Source organism: Thermobia domestica, chromosome 9 (genome assembly GCF_964235325.1).
Source record: "Thermobia domestica chromosome 9, izTheDome1.hap1.1, whole genome shotgun sequence".
Lineage (NCBI taxonomy): Eukaryota > Metazoa > Arthropoda > Insecta > Zygentoma > Lepismatidae > Thermobia > Thermobia domestica.
Genome location: NC_137462.1, coordinates 60,480,794 through 60,503,687, shown reverse-complemented (window position 1 = coordinate 60,503,687; position 22,894 = coordinate 60,480,794).

Genomic DNA, 22,894 nt, shown 5'->3' with positions numbered 1-22,894 from the left:
CATTTGGTTATTCAAACGTAGGTTATGTTTAATTTTTATTTTTTGTTCAATTATATTTTCTTTGATTTTTATTCATCAACGATAAGTTTTCAATGACTTGAATTCTTTCTTATTAACGTGAAGGATTATAATGTAATTCATGATTAATCAAGCACAAAAATTGTTTTCATTATATTAATTTGTGTTAAAACTTTATTGTTAAATATAAGTATTGAGGAAGTGTAAGATTTGTTTAATGTATATGTGAAATATAATGAAGAGATATTCAAGGTGCAATCAAAATGTGATGGACATATGCATGTAAGAACACTATTGTAATCGGACCAGTGGTTCTTGAACATAAAAGCCAAACTCGCTTATGACTTTTATATTCAGTCCATTTGTCGGGCGACATTTTATATAACAAAATACTTTGGATTGATTAATATTTACCTGTACCTTGGGCAGAAAGTGCTCATACATATGCACTATGCTTCATAGAATGTTAATTTAATAATAACAGAAGAAGAATTTTTTTTGAGATATGTAAGATATTATTATGGGATAGTTGTTGCTATGTACATGTTTATGGATACCGTGTCAGCAAGTTTCGGTGCTTGTCAATGTTAAGGAAAATATATTATAAAAATATATCAACTAATAAACCATTCTTTGTTGCACTGTTTATCGACGTTATTATTCATATAAAAAGGTGAGAACGATAGTATATAATTATTAAAGACTACTAACACTCGAGACTTATATATCTTACTAAGCCGAACCAGGTTGACGATTACCATCGGTAATTCGTTATAAAAATTTTTGAAATACTTTGGATTGATTAATATTTACCTGTACCTTGGGCAGAAAGTGCTCATACATATGCACTATGCTTCATAGAATGTTAATTTAATAATAACAGAAGAAGAATTTTTTTGAGATATGTAGGATATTATTATGGGATAGTTGTTGCTATGTACATGTTTATGGATACCGTGTCAGCAAGTTTCGGTGCTTGTCAATGTTAAGGAAAAAATATATCAACTAATAAACCATTCTTTGTTGCACTGTTTATCGACGTTATTATTCATATAAAAAGGTGAGAACGATAGTATATAATTATTAAAGACTACTACCACTCGAGACTTATATATCTTACTAAGCCGAACCAGGTTGACGACTATCTTTTTGATAAGTCGTTATAAAAATTACCCCAGGAAATCGTTCAGAAACTGCTTCCAAAATTAGATAATCTTGCTTGTCAATATAATGATATTTCACCTGTAGTAAATAATGTTTCTATTAGTGCAGAAAGTGATAAATTAAATGATCAACGATTGGAAGAGACACAACATTTGGTGAATGTAAAGGACGATGTAGTATTTTCTGAACATGTTAAATCACTCGAAAGCAACTTTGATTTTGCTGATAACGCAGTAAAAGCCGATTTTAAAAACATCTTATATAAACATAGAAATGTCTTTTCAGAACGTCCTGGACACTGCAAGGATTTTGTTTATTCTTTTAAAGTTAAAACAGACAAACCCATAGTAACCAAGCCCTATGTAATTAATATGTTGTTAAAGAAGATTTATAAATTTTGTGACATTTTCTCAGGTCCTTATTTATGTTTTAAGGAAATAAATCCTAAAGTTTTCGAATTATTGAATGCTAAAACGGGTATGTCAATTGGACTTCGTAATATAGATGAGTTAAAGGTTTGGAAACCTACTCCGTATACTAAGGAAAAATGGATGCACCTCGTGAAAGAGTTAGTAGCACCTGACATTCTTGCTCAAATAAACAGGAATGAAAAATAATAATAATAATAATAATAATAATAATAATAATAATAATAATAATAATAATAATAAAAAGTATTTATATAATAACAAAAGGGTGTCTTTTGTTTCTGTAAAAATAGATTTATTTACTTACATTTGGTTATTCAAACGTAGGTTATGTTTAATTTTTATTTTTTGTTCAATTATATTTTCTTTGATTTTTATTCATCAACGATAAGTTTTCAATGACTTGAATTCTTTCTTATTAACGTGAAGGATTATAATGTAATTCATGATTAATCAAGCACAAAAATTGTTTTCATTATATTAATTTGTGTTAAAACTTTATTGTTAAATATAAGTATTGAGGAAGTGTAAGATTTGTTTAATGTATATGTGAAATATAATGAAGAGATATTCAAGGTGCAATCAAAATGTGATGTACATATGCATGTAAGAACACTATTGTAATCGGACCAGTGGTTCTTGAACATAAAAGACAAACTCACTTATGACTTTTATATTCAGTCCATTTGTCGGGCGACATTTTATATAACAAAATACGTTGGATAGTGTAATAATTACCTGTACCTTGGGCAGAAAGTGCTCATACATATGCACTATGCTTCATAGAATGTTAATTTAATAATAACAAAAGAAGAAGGTTTTTAATATTTGTAAAATATTATTATGGGATAGTTGTTGCTATGTACATGTTTATGGATACCGTGTCAGCAAGTTTCGGTGCTTGTCAATGTTAAGGAAAATATATTATAAAAATATATCAACTAATAAACCATTCTTTGTTGCACTGTTTATCGACGTTATTATTCATATAAAAAGGTGAGAACGATAGTATATAATTATTAAAGACTACTACCACTCGAGACTTATATATCTTACTAAGCCGAACCAGGTTGACGACTATCTTTTTGATAAGTCGTTATAATAATAGTCCCCAAGGCCTTTAAACCATGTTGACGTTATGAATAAATTTTCTGAGAGTCAGAGGTACACACTAAAATTAAAATAGTTTTTCAAAATTTGCCGCGGTTGGTTGCTCATTTTTGCGAGTTTTGAGTCAAACTTTTGCCCTACCTTTCCATTTCGAATTTCTGAGACCCACTCTGCCCTCCGTTTTTTTTTTTTTTTTTGGAGGGGGATGGTGGTTCTGCAAAAGTTTAAATCTTGCCTTAAATTTCTCCCATAGCTATTTGTTGTGTTTCAACGGTTTCCCAGTATTCCAGGTGCAAAAGTTTTCATGGAATGTCATGTAGAAAGTGTTAATCACCTTTTGCATGAGATGCCTTCACAACCGTACTCAGACATTTTCGCGGGTCTTCATGCCCTGGAGGGAGAAGGGAAGCGATTTTTTATGTACTGTACACATCGTGTAATTCTGATTATAATTAATAAGCCAACGCTTACGTTTTACGGCCTCTGATTGGTCACAACTAATATTTTACTAAATTGGGAATCAGTAATTGCAGAAATCTCGGATTTTTTTGGCCTGCTCTGATGAGTACATGCACTTGCATGTATTTCAGCAAAAATGAAGTCACTGTAGATGTCACAATATTTTGTCAATTAGGTTCAGCACAAACAAATTACCAACAATTTCTGTGTGCACATACCATTTTTTTTACATACAATATGACCTCATGCTTATTAATTTCGAAGTATTATTGCAACGCAAAATCACGTATTATTCATCACCAGTGACATTACTCGAATGTATTGTGTTTGTTTCAGAATTGTACGTATTAGACTAATGGCATTCTTAATTTTTTTCTGAATAATGTCACTCTTATGTGTGTTAAGAGATATGACGAATGTACGAGCAATCAGCAGAATCGTAGCAAAGCAATCAGCAGAATGCTAATTTTGTGCCAGAAAGTTTTTACACTTTTTAGATATACAAGTTTGTGAATAGGTACATTTTTGTGTATAAAAATATTTGCTGGATGCACAAATATTGAAGTTTAGTGCAGTGTCAAAAAATGGCTAGTTTTAAGTGTGTGTGTGTGTGTGTAGCTGTAATTTTGCCTTTGCATGCAATGTACCGTAAGACAAAATCATTGCATCAAATTTAAGGAATTTCAAAGAAAATAGCATGTAACTTACAAACGTAATTATTTACAACACTGTATTTTAAACATATAATACCTAGATATATAATGAAAATATTCGTATAAATTCATTAGTAAACAGTCAGTATGGCCATAGTTACTGAAATATAAACTTCGGTGCAAAAGTGACCCCATACGTGGGGATACTTTGCACAGCATATAAAAAAGAATGTTCAACATACGAACATAATGCTCCTATGCAATGTTTTCCCTTTAATATTTATACGTTTCACTTCCTACACAAAACTGCATGCACTCTACAAATATTGATATGAGAATGATGGTACTGGTATCAGTAATTATATTTTCTGATGCCAGCGTAGGAACCACAATCTGATAATTTAGCATATGACCCGCAAAAGTACCAACTCAGAACAGAAAAAATTCCCGTAAATTGATTTGCCTTGGTTGCTTTTTTTGTCCAAGAATATCATCCCAAACGTAATCGTTAAATATTTACGTTGTTTTGGACCTTCAGGCTGAAGCTCACCCACATTACATGACTTAAAAAAAAATCTAATGTTAGCCATTCCTATGCATATAACCTTCAAGCTACCCTCCCCAAAAGTCCAGTGATTTCTAAAAAGACGAAGCTCTTGTGAGTGAAGCCCCTCTCAAACTACTTTTCTGGATCAACCACTGTTCGTAATTTATTTTCCAGTAAGAATCCCATTCCATTCTACCTAAATAAGAAATTTAGATAAATTAGAAGGCAGGAGACACCAGCAGTAGTAATTTCCTATCTAAGGGATATTTTGGACCGGTGCAAAGTAACCCCGATTAGAAGCTGAAACCACTTTCTCCTAATTTTATCTTTCTTATGACTTTAAAACGTTTCACAATTCAATTTCAACTATTGCTTCAAAGTTCCATTATACACGGTAGTATTCCACGAAACTTTGACGGAAATTCTTGTAGGTGGTATCTTTCAAATTTTGTTGGGCCTTAGAGTAACCACTTTCCACACCTCTACAACAAGAAACCCTTCATTTAATTAGAATCGACGTTAACCGCCAATATTATAGTCAAAATAGAGTTAGATGTTCAATCTTACGGTGGCAGTTTAAATTTTCTCTTTACAGCTCATGGTTTTACTGACAGAGGACTGTAAAACTCTTTTCATATTTTGTGCAAAGTTACCAGTGATGTGCAAAGTATGTCAATAAGAACCCCGTCTTACAGTATTTAGAATTTACATTGAATTAAAATTGTTCGCAGATATATTAATTCATTTTTCATCAGAAATACTCAAGTACATACAGGAAAAGTAAAAGTTACTTAAGTAGTGAAAGCTGAAATGAATTCGAGCTATTTATATTCAGTAGTGATTTTGTATTACACCATTTGTTTTAGAACTCGTTTGCAAAAAAATAAAATCAGTTCTAGCTTACACAAGAAATTCCTGTTCGCTTACATTCACACGTTCCTCCTTACGAGACGACATCGTACATAAATTCAGAATCGGTTCCGGAACCGGTTCCAGGCCTTGATCCGAAAACCCGGTTCCGGAACCGGATGTTCTAGAATTGCAAAGAACCGGATCCGTCCAGAGCTGAAAGCCTGTACCACCAGGACCGGTTCCGGTCATCTCTAAATTTTATCACTTCTGTATTTAGTACTGTAATATCGGTGGAGATGGTATTCTTTCCTGTAACGTTCAGTTGATACCAAAAACCCTGTGTCGCTGTCTAATATAGCTTTTGTTCTATGGCTATTAATGTCGAAACCAGAAACGAATGATTTCCGTTCCTTACAGTTTCAATAGAGAGGAATGCAGTAGATAGAAACTGACGCTTAATTCATTGCTAAAAATCTCTTTTCGATATATCTTACCGTTTTTGATCTATGGAAATCAATATTGAAACCGGAAGCACTATGAAAGTTTAATCACTTCCGATTTTAGTAAAGTGTTATGATATATTTCCTAGAGACATGAATCGCTAAATAAATAAAAAAAAGGTGAATCGATTAAAAAAACTCTTTTTAATATCTGTTACCGCTTACCCTCTGATACGAACAGTCATAACCATTGTTTATGACTTTGGACACTTATGCATAGCATAGTTCAGAAATCTAATAATTTTGATGTAACTTGTGTACCATATACTTGGAAGAAAGCAAAACACTTTACCAGAGTGTGAGCTCCTCCGTGGCTAAGCGGTTAGCGTACGCACGTTTGGCGTGGGAAACCCGGGTTCTATTCCCGGCGGGAGCTCATGTGGTTCGGATTCCACGTTGATCAGTAGATCCACTTCTCATATAGCCTCACTGCTGAAAAAAACGTTAAACTCAAAATCAACTCGATTTTTATCAAAGCGAGCTTACACCATTTACTCATCCGGAATTTTTGCGTTTGTTTGCCTATTTGTCTGTTCCACACTATTTTTTGTAAGTTTTATCTAATTTCAACAAAATGTGGTGTGTGCCTTCAATCGATATGAATAGATGAATCCATTATTTATGATTAAAAGGAGAAATCCACACACATAATGTTGTAAAAGCATTTACCCAGCAAACTCTTCAGGGAAAAAATCTATTTTGATACCTTATAATGTATATTCCCGTTGAAGCTTCGGAAACATATGTAATTCTTGGAATTTATATCTATCAAGAACAAGACAGTTTAAATCCTCCTAGATTTTACATAAGAAGTACAGGCCACTGCACTAAACTTTCTCGATCTAACTCCTTTAACTACGTCATAGTATAGTACAGTTATTAATTATAGTTTTTTTTTTAATAAACACGGAACAAAAGTATAAGGCGTTTTCGTAAAACTTCCATCTCTAAGAAAACTCATCGAAATTTCCCATAACAAATGATATACGTCATATGTTAGAGTTATTGATGCAATATTTGTCTATAAACTAACAACAAAATCATGTAATTGATATTTTACAGAATTGTCAATCGAACTCACCCCAGAACTAAACTCACCTTGTCAAAGTTCTCATGAAAGAGTTTTACGAGTAGATTTTTCGTAAGGATTAATTTATACATTATATAGTTGTTAATAAAATATTTATTTATGAAAAATAATCACAAATATCTGAGTTGTTCTTAAGAAAATAGTCTAAAATAAATTACCCCAGCAATAAACTATCCCTCGTAGATTTATTACGAGAAATCAGTCCTGCCATACTGTCAGATTTTTAATTAAATATTATTTACGAATTAGCAGGAATATCGCTTGAGTCGTTTTCGAGAAAATCGTCCGAAAAATACTCACTCCCAAAATTTAACTATTCGTCATAGATTCTTTCAAACCAGTGATGGGCAAATTCAATTGAAATCAATTGCACTTAATCAATCATTTGAAAGCAATTGCTCTAAAAATTAATTTCAATTGATTTCAATTGCAATTGATTTCAATTTGTCCTTTGAAATTAATTTTAATTGCAATTGAATTCAATCATTTGCAATTAAATTTTCGTCAATTGTTAATTGTTAATTGGTCATCAGGTAATTGAAACTCTTAATTGTTAATTGTCAATTTCAAAGGATGCAATTGAAACATTTAATTGTTAATTGCAATTGACAATTGGAACTTGTAATTGTTAATTGCAATTGAATTCAGTAATTAAAACTGCAGATAAGAAGATGTGTGTATATTGTGTTGTCCACTTCTTTCTGTTTTGCATATTTCAAATACGGTACTTATAAGAAATGCTGGATAACTACCATCCCTTAACCCCCTGGGAAGAAAGCCGTGAAACTCAGTACTTTTTAAAAATATATTATGTTTATGGTTCTATCCCCCTCAAAAGAACTCTATATGCCCGTCATGCATACAATTTACGGACAAAACATTCACTGCTAAAACAACGGCCGAGGAAAACAGCGACTGCCGACAAAATCAGCGATTAGGAAAACAGATCCTATCAATAGAAAATTCTCAAAATTAGAGGGTAATTGGGATTAATACAGCTTTCGGGGATGGAGTATTTCCAATCATTACACACATGCAACATATATATCAATCAACTTGGTTTGAATAAACAAAACGATCGGTACCGGAATTGGTCACTTGCGGTCAACCACTTCCGGTACACAGTACCTAACACATTTTCTGGAGGTGAGATATTTTCAACGAACACGTGCAACATAATTATTAATCAAGTTACCTTGACGAAAGAAAGCGATCGGTATCGAAATTGGTTATTTCTGGTCGTCCACTTCCGGTACATGGCACCTAATATAGTTTCTAGGATTTTGGTATTTCTAGCGTTTGCACACATAGAACGTGTGTATCAATCAACTCATTTTGACGAACACAAGAGGTCAATGCCTGTATTACTCAATTCCGGTATATAGTACCTAATACATTTTCGGGGTCGAGGTATTTGAAACCATTGCACACATGCAGCATATATAAATCACTTTGCTTTGACGAAAGAAAACGGTCAGTATTAAAATTGGTCAATTCTGGTCTGCCAGTTCCGGTACATGCTACCTAATACAGGTTTCAGGGGCTGTGGTGTTTCAAGCGTTTGCACACATATAGTATATACTGTATATATATATATATATATATATATGTGTGTGTGTGTGTGTGTGTGTGTGTGTGTGTGTGTTTGTTTGTGTCAACTCGTCTTGACGAACGAAGGCGGTCGGTACCGGAAGGGGTCTATTTCGGTCAACTATTTAGCGTATTGGGATTGGCACGAGCGAGTTTGAGCGAGTTTTCTTTAAAACTCGATTCGACTCGAAGCAGACATCGTTAAGCTCCACTCGAGAACTCCGCTCAAAAAATTTCCCCCAACTAGACTCGAATTCAGATCGAGTTTCGAGTCGAGTCGAGCCAAAACGAGCCAATTCAAGCTAAATCTTTTGTATAGTCTCTTTAAGTATCCTACATAGACAATATAATTATCAATGATACTACTACTACTACTATTAATTATTATTGTTATCACACCGTGTGTAAACATGAAATATAGGCGGTTTGTATCTGAATATCAAAAAGTAGTTGACTATCGATCTCGGTCGTCAAGAAATCTTGAGGAGGCAACGACATTGGTCACGAGTTCTGGGTTTGTGTTTAGAAAGAGCGAGTATTCGGGCTCGAGCCAAAAATTGTTAAATGTTATATGACTCCGGCCAAATGTGTTCAAAACTACTCGACCCGTGTTTTTGGTTCTCATCGACTCAAGAGGCTCGCACATAGCTCATTCACAATCGAGTTGAACCAAGAAGTGAACCGAGCCAACAGTTCACCTAAACGAGCCACCTCCTGTCGATGGCTCACCCGAGCCGAACCGAACCGAGCTGATTGCTCACCCCAACCGAGCCGGTTCGAGCCATTGGTTCAGTTGAGCTGACTCAAACGCAGCCGATGTAATCGTTTCAACGGAGCTGGCTCGAGCCATCAACTCCAATTGAGCCGAGTCAATGACTCGTCCCTACCAAGCCGGCTCAAGCCATCGGCTCAATTGAGCCCACTAAATGGGTCATCCCAAGCAAGAAAGCTCAAGCTGTTCGCTCAGTTGCACCGAGGTTGACTTCATTATCCCGGTTGGGCTTCTGCTTTGGCTAAAAAATTAGACTGTGCAGTTCTCAGCCTTTATGATAAGAACTACAGTATAATTATATTTGTGCTCACGGCGCCACCAACGAATTTCGAGGTGCTTTGTTGTGCATCTTTTGTGCGTGTTTTATGTTGTTTTGTGCTCCTACTCCCGTTTCGTGCGTCACCGGAAGGGGGTCAAAATGGGACTACAAATATGGCGGAACAAGTTAATGCTGTTCCGCCACCAACGAATTTCGAGGTCGTTTCCTTCATATCGTTTTGTGCGCCTATTTCCACGTTTTGTGCGTCATGGGAAGTGGGTCAAAATGAGTCTCTAAGTTGGGACGAAGATGACCCACTGTTCTGCCAGCAACGAATTTCGAGGTCGTTACTTTTGCATCGTTAATGCCTGTTTCTTGCCCTTTTGAACTCGTATTTTCATGTTTTGTGCGTCATCGAAAGTAGTTAAAAATAGGCTACCAAGATGGGACGAAAATGACCCACTGTTCCGCCAGTATCGAATTTCGAGGTCGTAAATTTGATATCGCTTAATGCCTATTTTGTACGCTTTTGTGCGCCTGTTTCGACGTTTTGTCCACCACTTGAAGAGGGTCAAAATGGACCTCGAAAGTAGAACGAAAATGATTTATTGCTCCGCCACTATCGAATATCGAGGTAGTTCTTTCACATCGACTAGTGCCTGTTTTGTGACGTTTCGTGCCCCTATTTCCACGTTTTGTGCGTCGCCGAAAGTGTATCAAAATGGGCCTCCAAGGTTTGACGAAAAGGATTCACTGTTCCACCACTATCGAATTTCTAGGTCGTTTCTTTCCCATCATTTAGTGACCATTTTTTAGGTTTTCTGCGCCTATTTCCTCGTCTTGTGCGTCACCGGAAGTGAGTTAAATGCGCCTTCAAAGTAGGAGTTAAATGACCCAAGGTTCCGCCACTATCCAATTTCGAGGTCGTTTCTTTTTCATCGTTTAGTGCCTGTTTTGTACCGTTTTGTGCGTCACCGGAAGTGGGTCAAAATGGACCTACGAATGAAACGAAACACGTTAATGCTGTTCCGCCACCAAGAATTTGGAGGACGTTTTCTTCACATCGTTTAGTGTCTGTTTTGTACCGTTGTGTTCGCCTATTTCCACGTTTTGAGCATCACCAGAAGTGCGTCAAAATGATCCATCAAGGTGCGAGGAAAAAGAGCCACCGTTCCGCCACTATCGAATTTGGAAGTCGTTTCTTTCGCATCGTACAGCGCCTGTTTTGTACCGTTTTCTGCGCCTATTTCCACGTTATGTGCGTCAACGAAAATGGGACAAAACGGCCTATAAGTATAGCGGAATAAGTTAATGCTGTTCCGTCACCATCGAATGTCGAGGTCGTTTCCTTCACATTTTTTGTGCATGATTCGTGTTGTTTTGCGCGTCAATGGAAGCGGGTCAAAATGAGCCTAGAAAGTGGGATGAAAATGTGTTTTTCTGCCATGTTTATAGGTCCTCTTTGAGCCACCTCCGGTGGTGCACAAAATGTGATTAAAAGTGCAAGAAAGGTGCAAAACAAGCACTAAAGGATGCGAAAGAAACGACCTGGAAATTTGATAGTAGCGCAAGAGTGGGTCATTTTCGTGCCATCTTGGAGGCCCATTTTGAATCTCTTCCAGTGACGCACGAAACGTTGAAATAGGCGCAAAAAACGACACAAACAAGCATTAAACGATGTGAAATTAACGACTTCGAAATTCGATAGTGGCGGAACATTGGGTCATTTAACTCCCACTTTGAAGACGCGTTTAACTCACTTCCGGTGACGCACAAGACGAGGAAATAGGCGCAGAAAACCTAAAAAAATGGACACTAAACGATGAGAAAGAAACGACCTAGAAATTCGATAGTGGTGGAACACTGGATGCTTTACATCAAACTTTGGAGACCTATTTTCACCCACTTCCGGTGACGCACAAAACGTGGAAATACAAACACAAAAACGGCACAAAACAGGCACTAAATGATGTGAAAGAAAGACTTCAGAATTTGATAGTGGCGGAACAGTGGGTAATTTTCGCCTCATTTTGGAGGCCCATATTTACCCTCCTCCGGTGACTAACAAAACGTTGACATACGCGCACAAAACAGTGCAAAACAGGTGCTAAACGATGTTAAAATAACAATCTCGAAATTCGATAGTGGCGGAACAGTGGTTTTGTTGCTCAATCTTGGAGCCCATTTTGACCCACTTCCGGTGGCGCACAAAACGGCACGAAACAGGCACTAGGCGATGCGAAAGAATTGACCTTAATATTCGATAATGGTGGAACAGTGGGCCATTTGCATCACGCCTTGGAGGACCATTTTGACCCACTTCCTGTGACGTACGAAACGTAGAAATAGACGCACAAAACCGCACAAAACAGGCACTATGAAATCTGAAGGAAACAACCTCGAAACTCATTGGTGCCGGAGCAGCATTAACTTGTTCTACCATATTTGTAGGCCCGTTTTGACCCACTTCTGGTGACGCATAAAACGAGGGAGTAGGCGCACAAAACAGCACAAAGCACCCACAAAACAACAAAAAAATTCACCTTGAGATTCGTTGGTGGCGGAACAGTGGGTCATTTTCGTCCCTCCTTGGAAGCCCATCTTGACCCACTTCCGATGACTCACAAAACGTGGAAATAGGCGAACAAAATGGCACAAAACAATGTGAAAGAAACGACCTCGAAATTCGTTTGTGCCGGAAAAGCCTTAACTTGTTACGCCATATTTGTAGGTCCATTTTGGCCCACTTGCGGTGCGGTGAGAGTAGGCGTACAAAACGGCAAAAAAAAAAAAAAACGCACAAAACGATGCAAAAGAAATCATGTCGAAATTCGTTGATGACTTAACAAGTTAATGATGCCGGTGCTCACGGTATTTGACGATGTCTTGTTATAAAAATCTATCGTTATCTCGCTATCGAGACGAGACGAGATGCACTAAAAATACCTCTCGAGATGCACTCCTGTCGTGAGCACCATTAAAAGTATTCCACAGTACTGCTTACATTTCTCATGGCTTTCGCTTTCCAGTATAATGAGATCATTATTTCAAAACGAGTTAAAACTAGCTGAACGAGGGAGCTATTTATCAAACTCTGCTCGACACGAAACTCGACTTCAATTTAGGAAGCTAAAAATAAACAGAACGTTTCCTAGCATTTTTTAAAATCTCTTTTATGGGGGGGGGGGGGATTGTCTACATATTAGAAATTGGTAGTGGGTTAATTTGTAAAAATAATCAAAAACGATCGATATTAATTGGGAAATTAGTGGTTGTAACACTGATTATGTGTTCACTAATCACACATAACGAATACCATGAGTATGTCACCTACATAAAATATAATTACATTTGCTTAATAGTATTTTAGTTCATTATTTATTTATTTTAGGTAAAAATTCAATTCTCTTTAATTATTTATTTCTCTTCATTTTGTTCGTGGGGTCCTTGACTCGATCCAAGCTCGTATGAAGTAAACTTTATGGTGGACAAACAACGTGTAAGTGGATTTTCTCGGGGTTTTCCCGTTTCGTCCCACGTTCTTCATTCCACCATTACCTTCTTTTCTCATCATCATCTCCTTTAGCTCAGCTGACAAAACCGTGGAACGTAAAACGTAAAGATTCCGTTTCATTTCATTTCCATTTCATTCGTAGACTTTCATTACATTAAATGACGTAATTATTTCCATTTTATTTATTTATTTATTTATTTATTTCACATCGTTTACTTAGATGTAATAATTATAGATTTCGTAGGTTTGCTTTATTTATGTAATGATATCTTGTAGGTAGAATCATAATGAACCGAGAATTCAGCCCTTCACCTACTTTATTATAAAATACAAAATAATATTTGTGCTTTAACAAAGTCTCTATTATGACTAAGGTTGAAGAATATATCGTTTCGTACGGGAACCCCTTCACTCAAGACAGCCACCGGGCCGTCTTATGGTGACCCCAAGTTATGGTGCTATGAAACGTCATCTCAAAGCAGCCTTGCGAGGTTAGATTGTGTTGAGGAATCCCCTTGGCTTCATAGCAGCCTCCAGCGATGTTAGGATAGGTATAGCCCCTTAGTCCAAAGCAACTTCCAGAGCCGAGGTGAGTTGGCGATCACTGGTCAACAGATACCTTCCTACGTCTGTGGTTCCTCTTTTATGGGCTCTCTTCGGGTGGTTCGTCTTCTTTCGATTCCCTTCGTCTTCTTCCTGTTCGGTGTATCGTCTGCTTATATATAAACGTTACTACGTGTCGTTCATGAACATGTGCTCATGTTGTGGTGTGAGGATCCTTACAATATATACAAACGCTCATGGCTTAATTCCTTGCAAATCCTTTGTGAATCAAAATCTAAGTTACTAGGTGTTTAAGTAGATATTTTGTCTTGCACAAAAATATGTAACGTGAAGCTGTAAACTAGCTGTTTTTATTTATAACAGTGCCTATTATTTAAACTTTAAAGATAGCATTATACCCTGACTCAGCAAAATTCATGGGATACCCACTTAATATCAGGTCAGGCCCTCTTTGGCCCTGTGCAGCGCAACGATACACGTCCATATGCAGTTCACATCACGCAGTCTGCAGAGCGGCAGTCAATTGTGGCATGTTCATGTTGTGGATCCAATGCCCGGAGCCTGAGTTCAAGGGCATCACAGATATGTTCAATAGGATGGGGAGAAAGAAAACCTTTTTGGAATTTCAATTGGCCGGTTTGCGGAAAAGTTGGCTCGTGTTAGTAGTAGTCTACACAGAAAATTAGGATTTTTTTGGTCAACTCCTTCCTTTGCCTCATCGGACTTCAATATCTTTTCAGCTGGTGCTATGCAACCCGCACGACTCTACGAAGTTAATTGTGCTGCACAGCTGTAACATTCTTTTTCACACTGAAGCACTCTGAGGCTGAATATAAAACCTAAGTGATATGCAATATTGTTCCTATGTGGTTAAAAATTATAATCAATTAGACGAAAAATTGTATTTTTATGTTTCAATTCATGTTCTTCGTATACAGCGTGAAAAATATGTTGTCAACCTTACATTGCAGCTCTTTTTTACGTATATCATGAACAATTTCTTTTAGACTTGTTTATATTATAAAGAAAATTTTAACCAAGTAATCTGATATCAAGTAATATTGAAATGGGCTGTGCTATAATAGAATATATATTACCTACAAAGTTGTACATGATGATAAAAATGCGTAAAGCATTGTTTTATAGTAAGTCGGAAACATTATAGTTTTATACGCTGTCCAGCGGCCTGTGTGTTTAGGGGCTGGCCTGACCTGACAAAATGGTGTTAAAAGATTTGAGTAATGGTCAGCAATACCTTTTGGACATTTGTCGAGCCGTTTCAGAAGGTTTATGTCCGCTAGACCTTCTGAAGGAAAAGCCTGGACCAATTGTCATGTCCCGATGGTTGATGACATCTCGCATTCTCCAATTATATATTTGCACCGAAGATCTCGAAGAAGCATTTCGTTGCTTTGCACAGTATGTCAGCAAAGTATTTACACAAGTTTGGTTTGAAATAAAGCGAATTTCTTCTCTCCCACACCAACAGGACCCGCCACTCGCTAGCGGTGGAGAGGATGATAAAACTAGTTTCAGAAGCGTCAGCGTTAGTGTGTGGAGCGGATCGAAGGGTAGGCTTTATTATGGCAAAATTAGAGTCTCGAAGAAAAATGCAAAAATTGACCTCCCAGCAGGAGTATCAAATGTAAATGAGCAAAAAAGAAAAAAACGGAATCAAGTGGGTGGGTGGGTTGAACTCAATTTGCAGCCACCTCCTCGTGGTAGATTCTGGGGAGTTTCGGAGTGTATGTGCCAAAACGAGTTAAGAGTACAAACGAAGGTTTATCAACAATTTTTCATGACCTACGTATATTAATAATGTGTTATGAAAGAATCAATACAATTTCTTCGTCTAATTGATTATAATTTTTAACCACATAGGAATAATATTGCATCTCACTTTTATCTTGCGTTTTATATTCAGCCTCAGAATGCTTCAATGTGATAAAGAACCAAAGGTTGTAGCTGTGCAGCACAATTTTCTTCGTAGTGTCGTGCGGGTTGCATAGTTGCAACTATGAAATATTCAAATCCGATGAGGCAAAGGAAGGAGATGGCCTAAGAATCCAAATTTTCTGTGTAGACTACCACTAACACGAGGCAACTTTTCCCCAACCCGGCCAATCAAAATTCAAAATAAAAATAGCTGTGGATAATAATTTTTCTTCGTAGGTCGTCCGTGCTTCATAGCCGCAGCTATAAAAATATTCAAGTCCGAAAAGCCAAAGGAAGGGATTGACCAAAAAAAAAATTCTGTGTGTTGTCAACCACTAACACGAGGAAACGTTTTCACAACCCGGCCAATAGAAATTTCAAAAGACTTTTTTTCGGCTCACCCTAATGCTCAATGAGGTTCATATTAGGACTTCTAGGTGGACAGTTGAATCGTTAGATCTCACCTGCATGCTCTTCGAACTAGTCACGGACCATAATGGCTCGATGTGGCCCCGCATTGTCATGTTGAAAGACCGCAATTTCGTCAGGACGATGTCGACCGGTTAGTATGTCTTCCAGGGGGCTAGGGGTCAATGTGTGTGACAGGGGGACCATTACAAACCAGGAAAATGCACCCCACGCCATGACTGATATCTCACAGGCCTGGACTACGTCCTCTTGGCATGTGGGATCCATCGCTTCATGTGGTCTGCGACACACAAGGTGCCTCCCATCGGCATGGTGTAGTTTATAACGTGACTCGTCGGACCATATGACATTACGCCACTGTTGCAGTGTCCATCCATGATGATTGGTGCAAATGCACGCCTGATTGTCCGATGACGTTGGATTACCAGTGGCAGACGTGTAGGGCGACGGTTCCAATACCCGAGGACAATCATGTTCCTTCGGATTATCCGCTGGGAGTAGAGATGCAAGGGCTCGGAAAAAAACAGGCTTTTTTGGAAAAAACTCGGTTTTTTCTTCTTTGCTTTTTTGCTTCGGAAATTTTGGGCTTTTTTCAAAATACTGCTTTAAATTGATAAAACAGACTTTGTGTCGCTTCTCTATAACACAAAAAATCATTTAATTAGTGGTTGATGCTGATAATATAAAAAATCGACAATAAACTATGAATTTCGAAAAAATATTTCAAACAATTTTTCTTCAACATATTTACATTATGAATTCCTTAGGATTAACCAATGTATATAATAAGAATTTTTTAACCTCCTATATACAAAAGTAAGCAGAGTTGGCAAGAACCATGGTTGTTTTTGAAAATGCCAAAAACCCGTTTTTTGGGGGATGTTTAAACCAGGCTTTTTTGGTTTAAACCAGGCTTTTTTGACTTAGATTTTTTGCTGTATGTATTTATATTACATATTCACAGAAATAGCCTAAGTTTGTTTCACCTTGATGTTATTATGCATCAGCGGGGTTATGCCGGAAGAACTCCCATAAGCTTAAAGAAGTGCGGTCAGTAAATTTCTTAAGTTGAGAATCTCCCGCACTAGCCATTGGGAAAATCCCGTCATTACTTGAAATGTAAGACAATAACGGGAAAATCCTGTTATTGCTTTGCATGTAAAATTTAAAGGTCAACGTACCATAATCAGTACGCTAAAACTGAGGTATTAAATTACAAATTTAGTACCGGTACGTAGATATCATTGAAAGTCCAATCCAAGCTAATGTTGGAAGCTACGTAGGCAATCGATAAATTTTGCCAATTTCTATCAATATATTTAAGCAATATTGGCTTCTTTATAAAACAACACGCATTTAGGCATGTAGAAATATACAATTTGGTTTGTTTCGTATATTTAGGCTTAACATTCTTACGAAATACCGAGGTTATCAAGGAGAAGACTTTCGCTTAAACTGACATCCGAACCGCTACTTGGGTTACGCATGAAAGGTTTGTGGTTCGACCGAGAATTGAACATGGGACACCTTGATTAAAAGGTGAAAGGGAAATAAAACTATTGTAGGTGGTTTGATATCTGGAAACGTTACCATGAAGTTCACACGATTCGCATTTTTCATTCTTTTTATTTTTGTGGTTTAAACCAGTTATTAAAAAAAAAGTTGGTGTAAACCAGCCAACCCTAAAAGTAAACACTTCTTTTTAAAGAATATACAAATAACTAGCAAAATAGTATTAGTATTTTTACTTCAAAATATTCCATACCCTCTTTTTGAAACAAAATAAAATTAAAATAAAACATAAGAGTAAGAGTAAAATTAAATAATACTTAGAATTATATGATACACTTAAAGGCTGCACATCTAGAGCTTTTGGTTCTGTATATTCTTGAAATTCTACAGTTAAGTTTTATAGAACCACCATCACAGTTTACCCAATCCTCAAGATTTCTGAATTTTTAACAAGAGGGATTCAACCCCCCCCCCCCAAAAAAAAACGACTACGGAATATATTTAAGTTAAGCTAAATACAACTGCACAACAAACATGACTGAGTGATTAGCTTTTGCGCTTCTATCGGGAAGTCCGGGATTCAACCAGCATTCGACCATTCTGACAAAGCTTTTCTTCATTCCATCTGTGAATGTAGAAATAGTGCGTGTACTGTGAGTTGGGCGACTTCCTTTTTTATTGTTTTTAAATCGTTATTATTACTAATTACCAGCAGTGACGGTTTTGCGAAGGTTAGGGGGCGGTCTTTCGGACTGAAGCCCGTTCCCCAAAGTTACGGAATGTCTGCAACAAACGAAATATCTATTATTTATTCCTTTACTCATAAACTTTAAGCTCCCGTCAAATAAAAATTACGAATGTTTAAAAAAACTAAACATTAGTAAGAAACCCTTCCCAAAATACTTTTCTAAATCCGCCACTGATTCTCAGTATAAAATGATTTTTAAAGTTGTATCCGGAATCTTATTGCTAAACATATAAACGAAACGAAATATTAGTTATGCCTGTACTCATAAACTTCAAGCACTTCCCAAATAAAATTAGGACTTTTTAGGAAACGAAACAATCAGAAAAACCCTCCTAAAGTACTTTTCTAAATCCGCTACTGATTATTTGTATAAATTGGTATTCAAGGTTGTGTCCGGAAAATTATTGCTAAATCACTTCACAGCTACAGTATAACAGAAATGTGGAAGTACGGTTTGACGGATATATTGAAAAACGTACGCTTTGACGGATAAATAGAAAAACGGGCAAGTTTAACTTTTGCGCTAGAAGCTAGAGTACTAAAAGCTCTTAGAAATCAAACACGGATGACAAACTAGAGAAGAAAAAAGATGTCGATAACTCAAAAGTTAAAATAAAGTTAAATAGCCTCTAAAATTACCCTCAAATACTACATTCTTCATGTTAGCTTTAATTCGTAAAACATGTGATCCATCCATCTTGATGGTGAATTTCAGAGCGAAGTATCACATTCAGGTCATGAAATTCTTATCTAACTATAGAATATACTATAAGAAAGCTATTTAGATAGAAAAATCATGAAGTTGAAAAAAGCCAAAATTTCCAAAATTCTCGTTTTTTTTTCAAAAAGCCGGCTTTTTATGTGAAAAAAACCATCGATTCAAAAAAGCCGGCTTTTTTGCATCTCTAACTGGGAGACGTTTCTAGCACGACCAGTGTTGAATAGGGCCGTGATTTGTTGCACAGTTGCTCTCCAGTCTCTGTTGATCATTCGTTCCAAGTGTCGCCTGTCTCGGTCATTGGCGGCCTCTGGATCCCGTACGGTGTCTGTTGTGGACTGTGACATCTTCATTTATTAATTCTCGGCACTCCCTTGACACTGTGGAACGTGGGTCGATTCCTGCACCACATCCGAAATCGACTGTCCCATGCGTCTGGCACCCACCACCATGCTACATTCGAATGCCATTAACTCAGGATGACATTGCATTTTACTGGATCACTCATACGGCTAGTTCCCACAACGTCTTACACGCAACTGAAGCCATCGCCGGGCCCTACAGGTGGCGTTGAGTACACGTGGTGTCCATCCGCGAATCAGTGATGTGCTATCCTATGAGTTTTGCTCAGTCAGTGTATAAGCTATTATTAATTTGTGGTGCTTCTGACTTATCAGATGCTATGATGACTTGCAGACGCTGTCATTGGCGCAAATACAAATTGTTACCAACATATATTTGAGTTTGAATATTAACTGAGCAGCGAACGAGTGCGGGCAGCCGATTTTGGAACTTAAATACGAACAACAGTGTTTCTAACCGGATTACTTGTAATTAATCTATCACAGTTATTTTTCTCATGTTCGTATTAAACCATTTCATGTATATGTTCAAGTTAAGACAAACACAGTTTCAAAAGTTACGGAAGTTATTTGCAGAACATTTTAAGGGACTGCGAAAAAAGTACATAGTCCTTCTATATTAATTTGGCAATAACTTGCGAATACACTAACCTCAGTGTTGTACAAAGAAATACTAAGAACTTCGTAGCATTCGAATGTAAAGAATTCCCACTTCTCCTATTAACAAAGCTTCGAAGTTAATCTTTGTGAATCAAAGTTATACTTTCACAACTGCGCTTTCATTGTTTAAAGTAAGTTCTGTTGAGTAGTTTTGAGATATAACGTCTTCGAAATTGCGACCAAGTTGAACCATGTGATCTCCGATCGATTGTCTCAGCAGTGTTTTGAGTGACAAAATTCTTTTTCATTGAGATGATTTTCGGATGTTTCTTCACCGCCGCACTATAGACCGCCTTCGAAGGGGACTTGGATCCGCCCCTAATTGAGATGGTAGATAAAGATAACTTTCTCTGTTGTCTAACCTGTCATTATTTAGCATGGTTTGGTAATTTTAAAAATCCAATATTTCTGCAATATTTTGAAAACTTTATTTAAATGGAATATACTGCTCATTGGGGGCCGTAGGGGAGCGATTGAAGTTAAAAGTGGGGTGCATGATAACTGAATGTTCCTTATAACTTCAGTGAAATTCAGAAGAAAATGAATTACGTTTAAAAAAAGAAATACAAAATACATTTTCAGGGTAACTCTTACAGACATTATGTTATTATAAAGTTAATGCTACTTCTGAAACTGATTATTGTTTCGTTCTTCTCAAACTTGATACTTTGAACAACTTAAGTTTGTCTTCCACTGTTATGTCATTGCTCAAAGATACTGGTGCTGAAACAATTGGCCAGAAATCACGCGGCCGCTTCTTACATGAATTTATGAAGACGAAGATTAGTGCCAGTGTTAGGTACCTAAGTTCAGTATTAACAAAACAAAAACCTACCTCTTGCAACCATACGTAGCGCATTTTAATATTTAGACATGAAAAAGATGCAGCTGTTTAAAGATGATGGCCTTTGTCTTTGAGTTTCATATGTGGATAACAATACAGGGCTTTTCAGATAGAGAAGGGAAGAAGCAAAATTTATTAAGCAAGACCGTACATCTGATATGTTTGAACAATATGCAACTTGTGCTTACGGACTAAACTCAGTCCTCTGAAGTCAATCGATAAATGATTATGTTTTACAGACAGAAATAACAATAGGCTCCGAAGTTTCAAAATTATATTGTGTATGAAACCAGATAGTAAAATTAATTCTTTATCACTTGGGACCTAGAGTCTGGAAGAAATTCAAGGGGAATTCTGTACTCACAAATAAAAGTTCTGAATTTAAGATGTGTTGAAGTAATGATACGCTTACATTATCCATACGCTGATGTTTCATCAATACTTTTATTTTACACTTACCAAAAGGCTGGATTACGATAGAAAGATGCACTGCAATCAGATTTTACATGCCAATCCCGAAAGGCAAGCTATCCAATCCCATAGCCGTTTAAAAAGTATAGAAGAAAATTTTCTGTTTACCTTGTTTTTCCCCAAAGGGTTCACATTCATCCAAAAATGTAATGAAATTTCTTTAGTTTAACGTCCCATGATTATGTTCTTTATGCTCGAGGAGCTAGATCATCAATGAAAGTGAAGGATTGTAAAATTAATATTTCGGCTCACACTGGGATTCAACCCAGAACCACATACAACAAAGACACATGCACCAGCCATTAGACAAACGGAAATGACTTCGACGGTTCTCGAGTGTAAACGTATCGGAATTCTTTCTTGGCTCAAAACTCTTGAAAATAATTTATTTATCAACAGATAAACGTACATTTAAAACAAACAAGCATCGCGAACCTTAACTTGATTTCAAACTACAGTTACAAGGTATTGCGCAACTCTTTAAGCTGTCAACTCTTGTTTAAACTTTTAGTCATTGACATCTCATTCCTGCGTTTTACAGGTTGCACATGTTTTATAATGAAATCGAATAAAACGTAATCATTTTTTTATACAATCTGCTTAATACAGGGTAGAAACTCACATGCGTGCTATGTTGTTCTTAAATTGTTAATTTCCATGCATATGTCATTATCCACAATACATCTGCATTACTGCAGGAATAACTATTCCTGTATTCAATGACAACTATATAATTTATTGCGTTTCTTATTAAGCGAAACAGATTAGGTTACTTATAACATGTAAACTGCAAATTTTGAAAATCGTTGGATACTCTGCAGAGTGACACTCTGCGCTCCCCTGTCTCGCCGCGCTTACCAAGAAACTGATAAAAACACAACAGCAGCTCCCTCCGAGAGAAAACGCACTAATATCCTCGTCAGGTAATAACCATAATTTTGTTTTCGTTTGAAATTTTAGTTAATTTAAAGTGCAGTACATTTTGGAGCTAAATTTGTTACAAGAAATCATCCCATGAGTATGTTGATTCAGAACTTCATTCTTACAGTATGTAATAGCTTCCCAAATTTTCAATTTAAAATTTAAATTAAACTTGTGTATATCATTTAAATACAGACAGCAATATTTTATAGCAATATTTTCTGGATTATTTCTAGCAGAATTCGTGTTCTAATACATTAGAATAACGATTATTAATAACGTTTTTAGAAAGCTTCCTCCAAAGGACAACAACAATAAAGAAGAGAGTCTCCAAATACAGGGATTTCGTTGTTTGAAAAGAAAAAACAGAATTTCGAAATACAAAATTTTTGTTGTTTTTCTGTTTTAGAATTATTTCAAAATCTTTACGGTTGATAAAATGCTAAATAGTCTTACATGTATTATGGACCGAATTGAGATAGGATGACAAAGTGCAAAATTATTTGCATTAAAGGTTATATTGCTTAAGTCGATACAACTTATAAAATCTAGATGGAGGTAAGACTCTAAAGAAGAACATGTTAATTATTCTGCTTTCATTAATGTTTGTGAATTAATGACTTTGTGTTTAACAAGCTTATTCTTCAGGAAACTTATATAGGCTCATATTTTTCTGCGTACCAAAAGAAAATATTTCACAATTCATCTGATAACATTAATAGCAAACTGTAGTAAGAATTATGTTTTGTTGTTTTTACCTCTCTGTTATCTTGC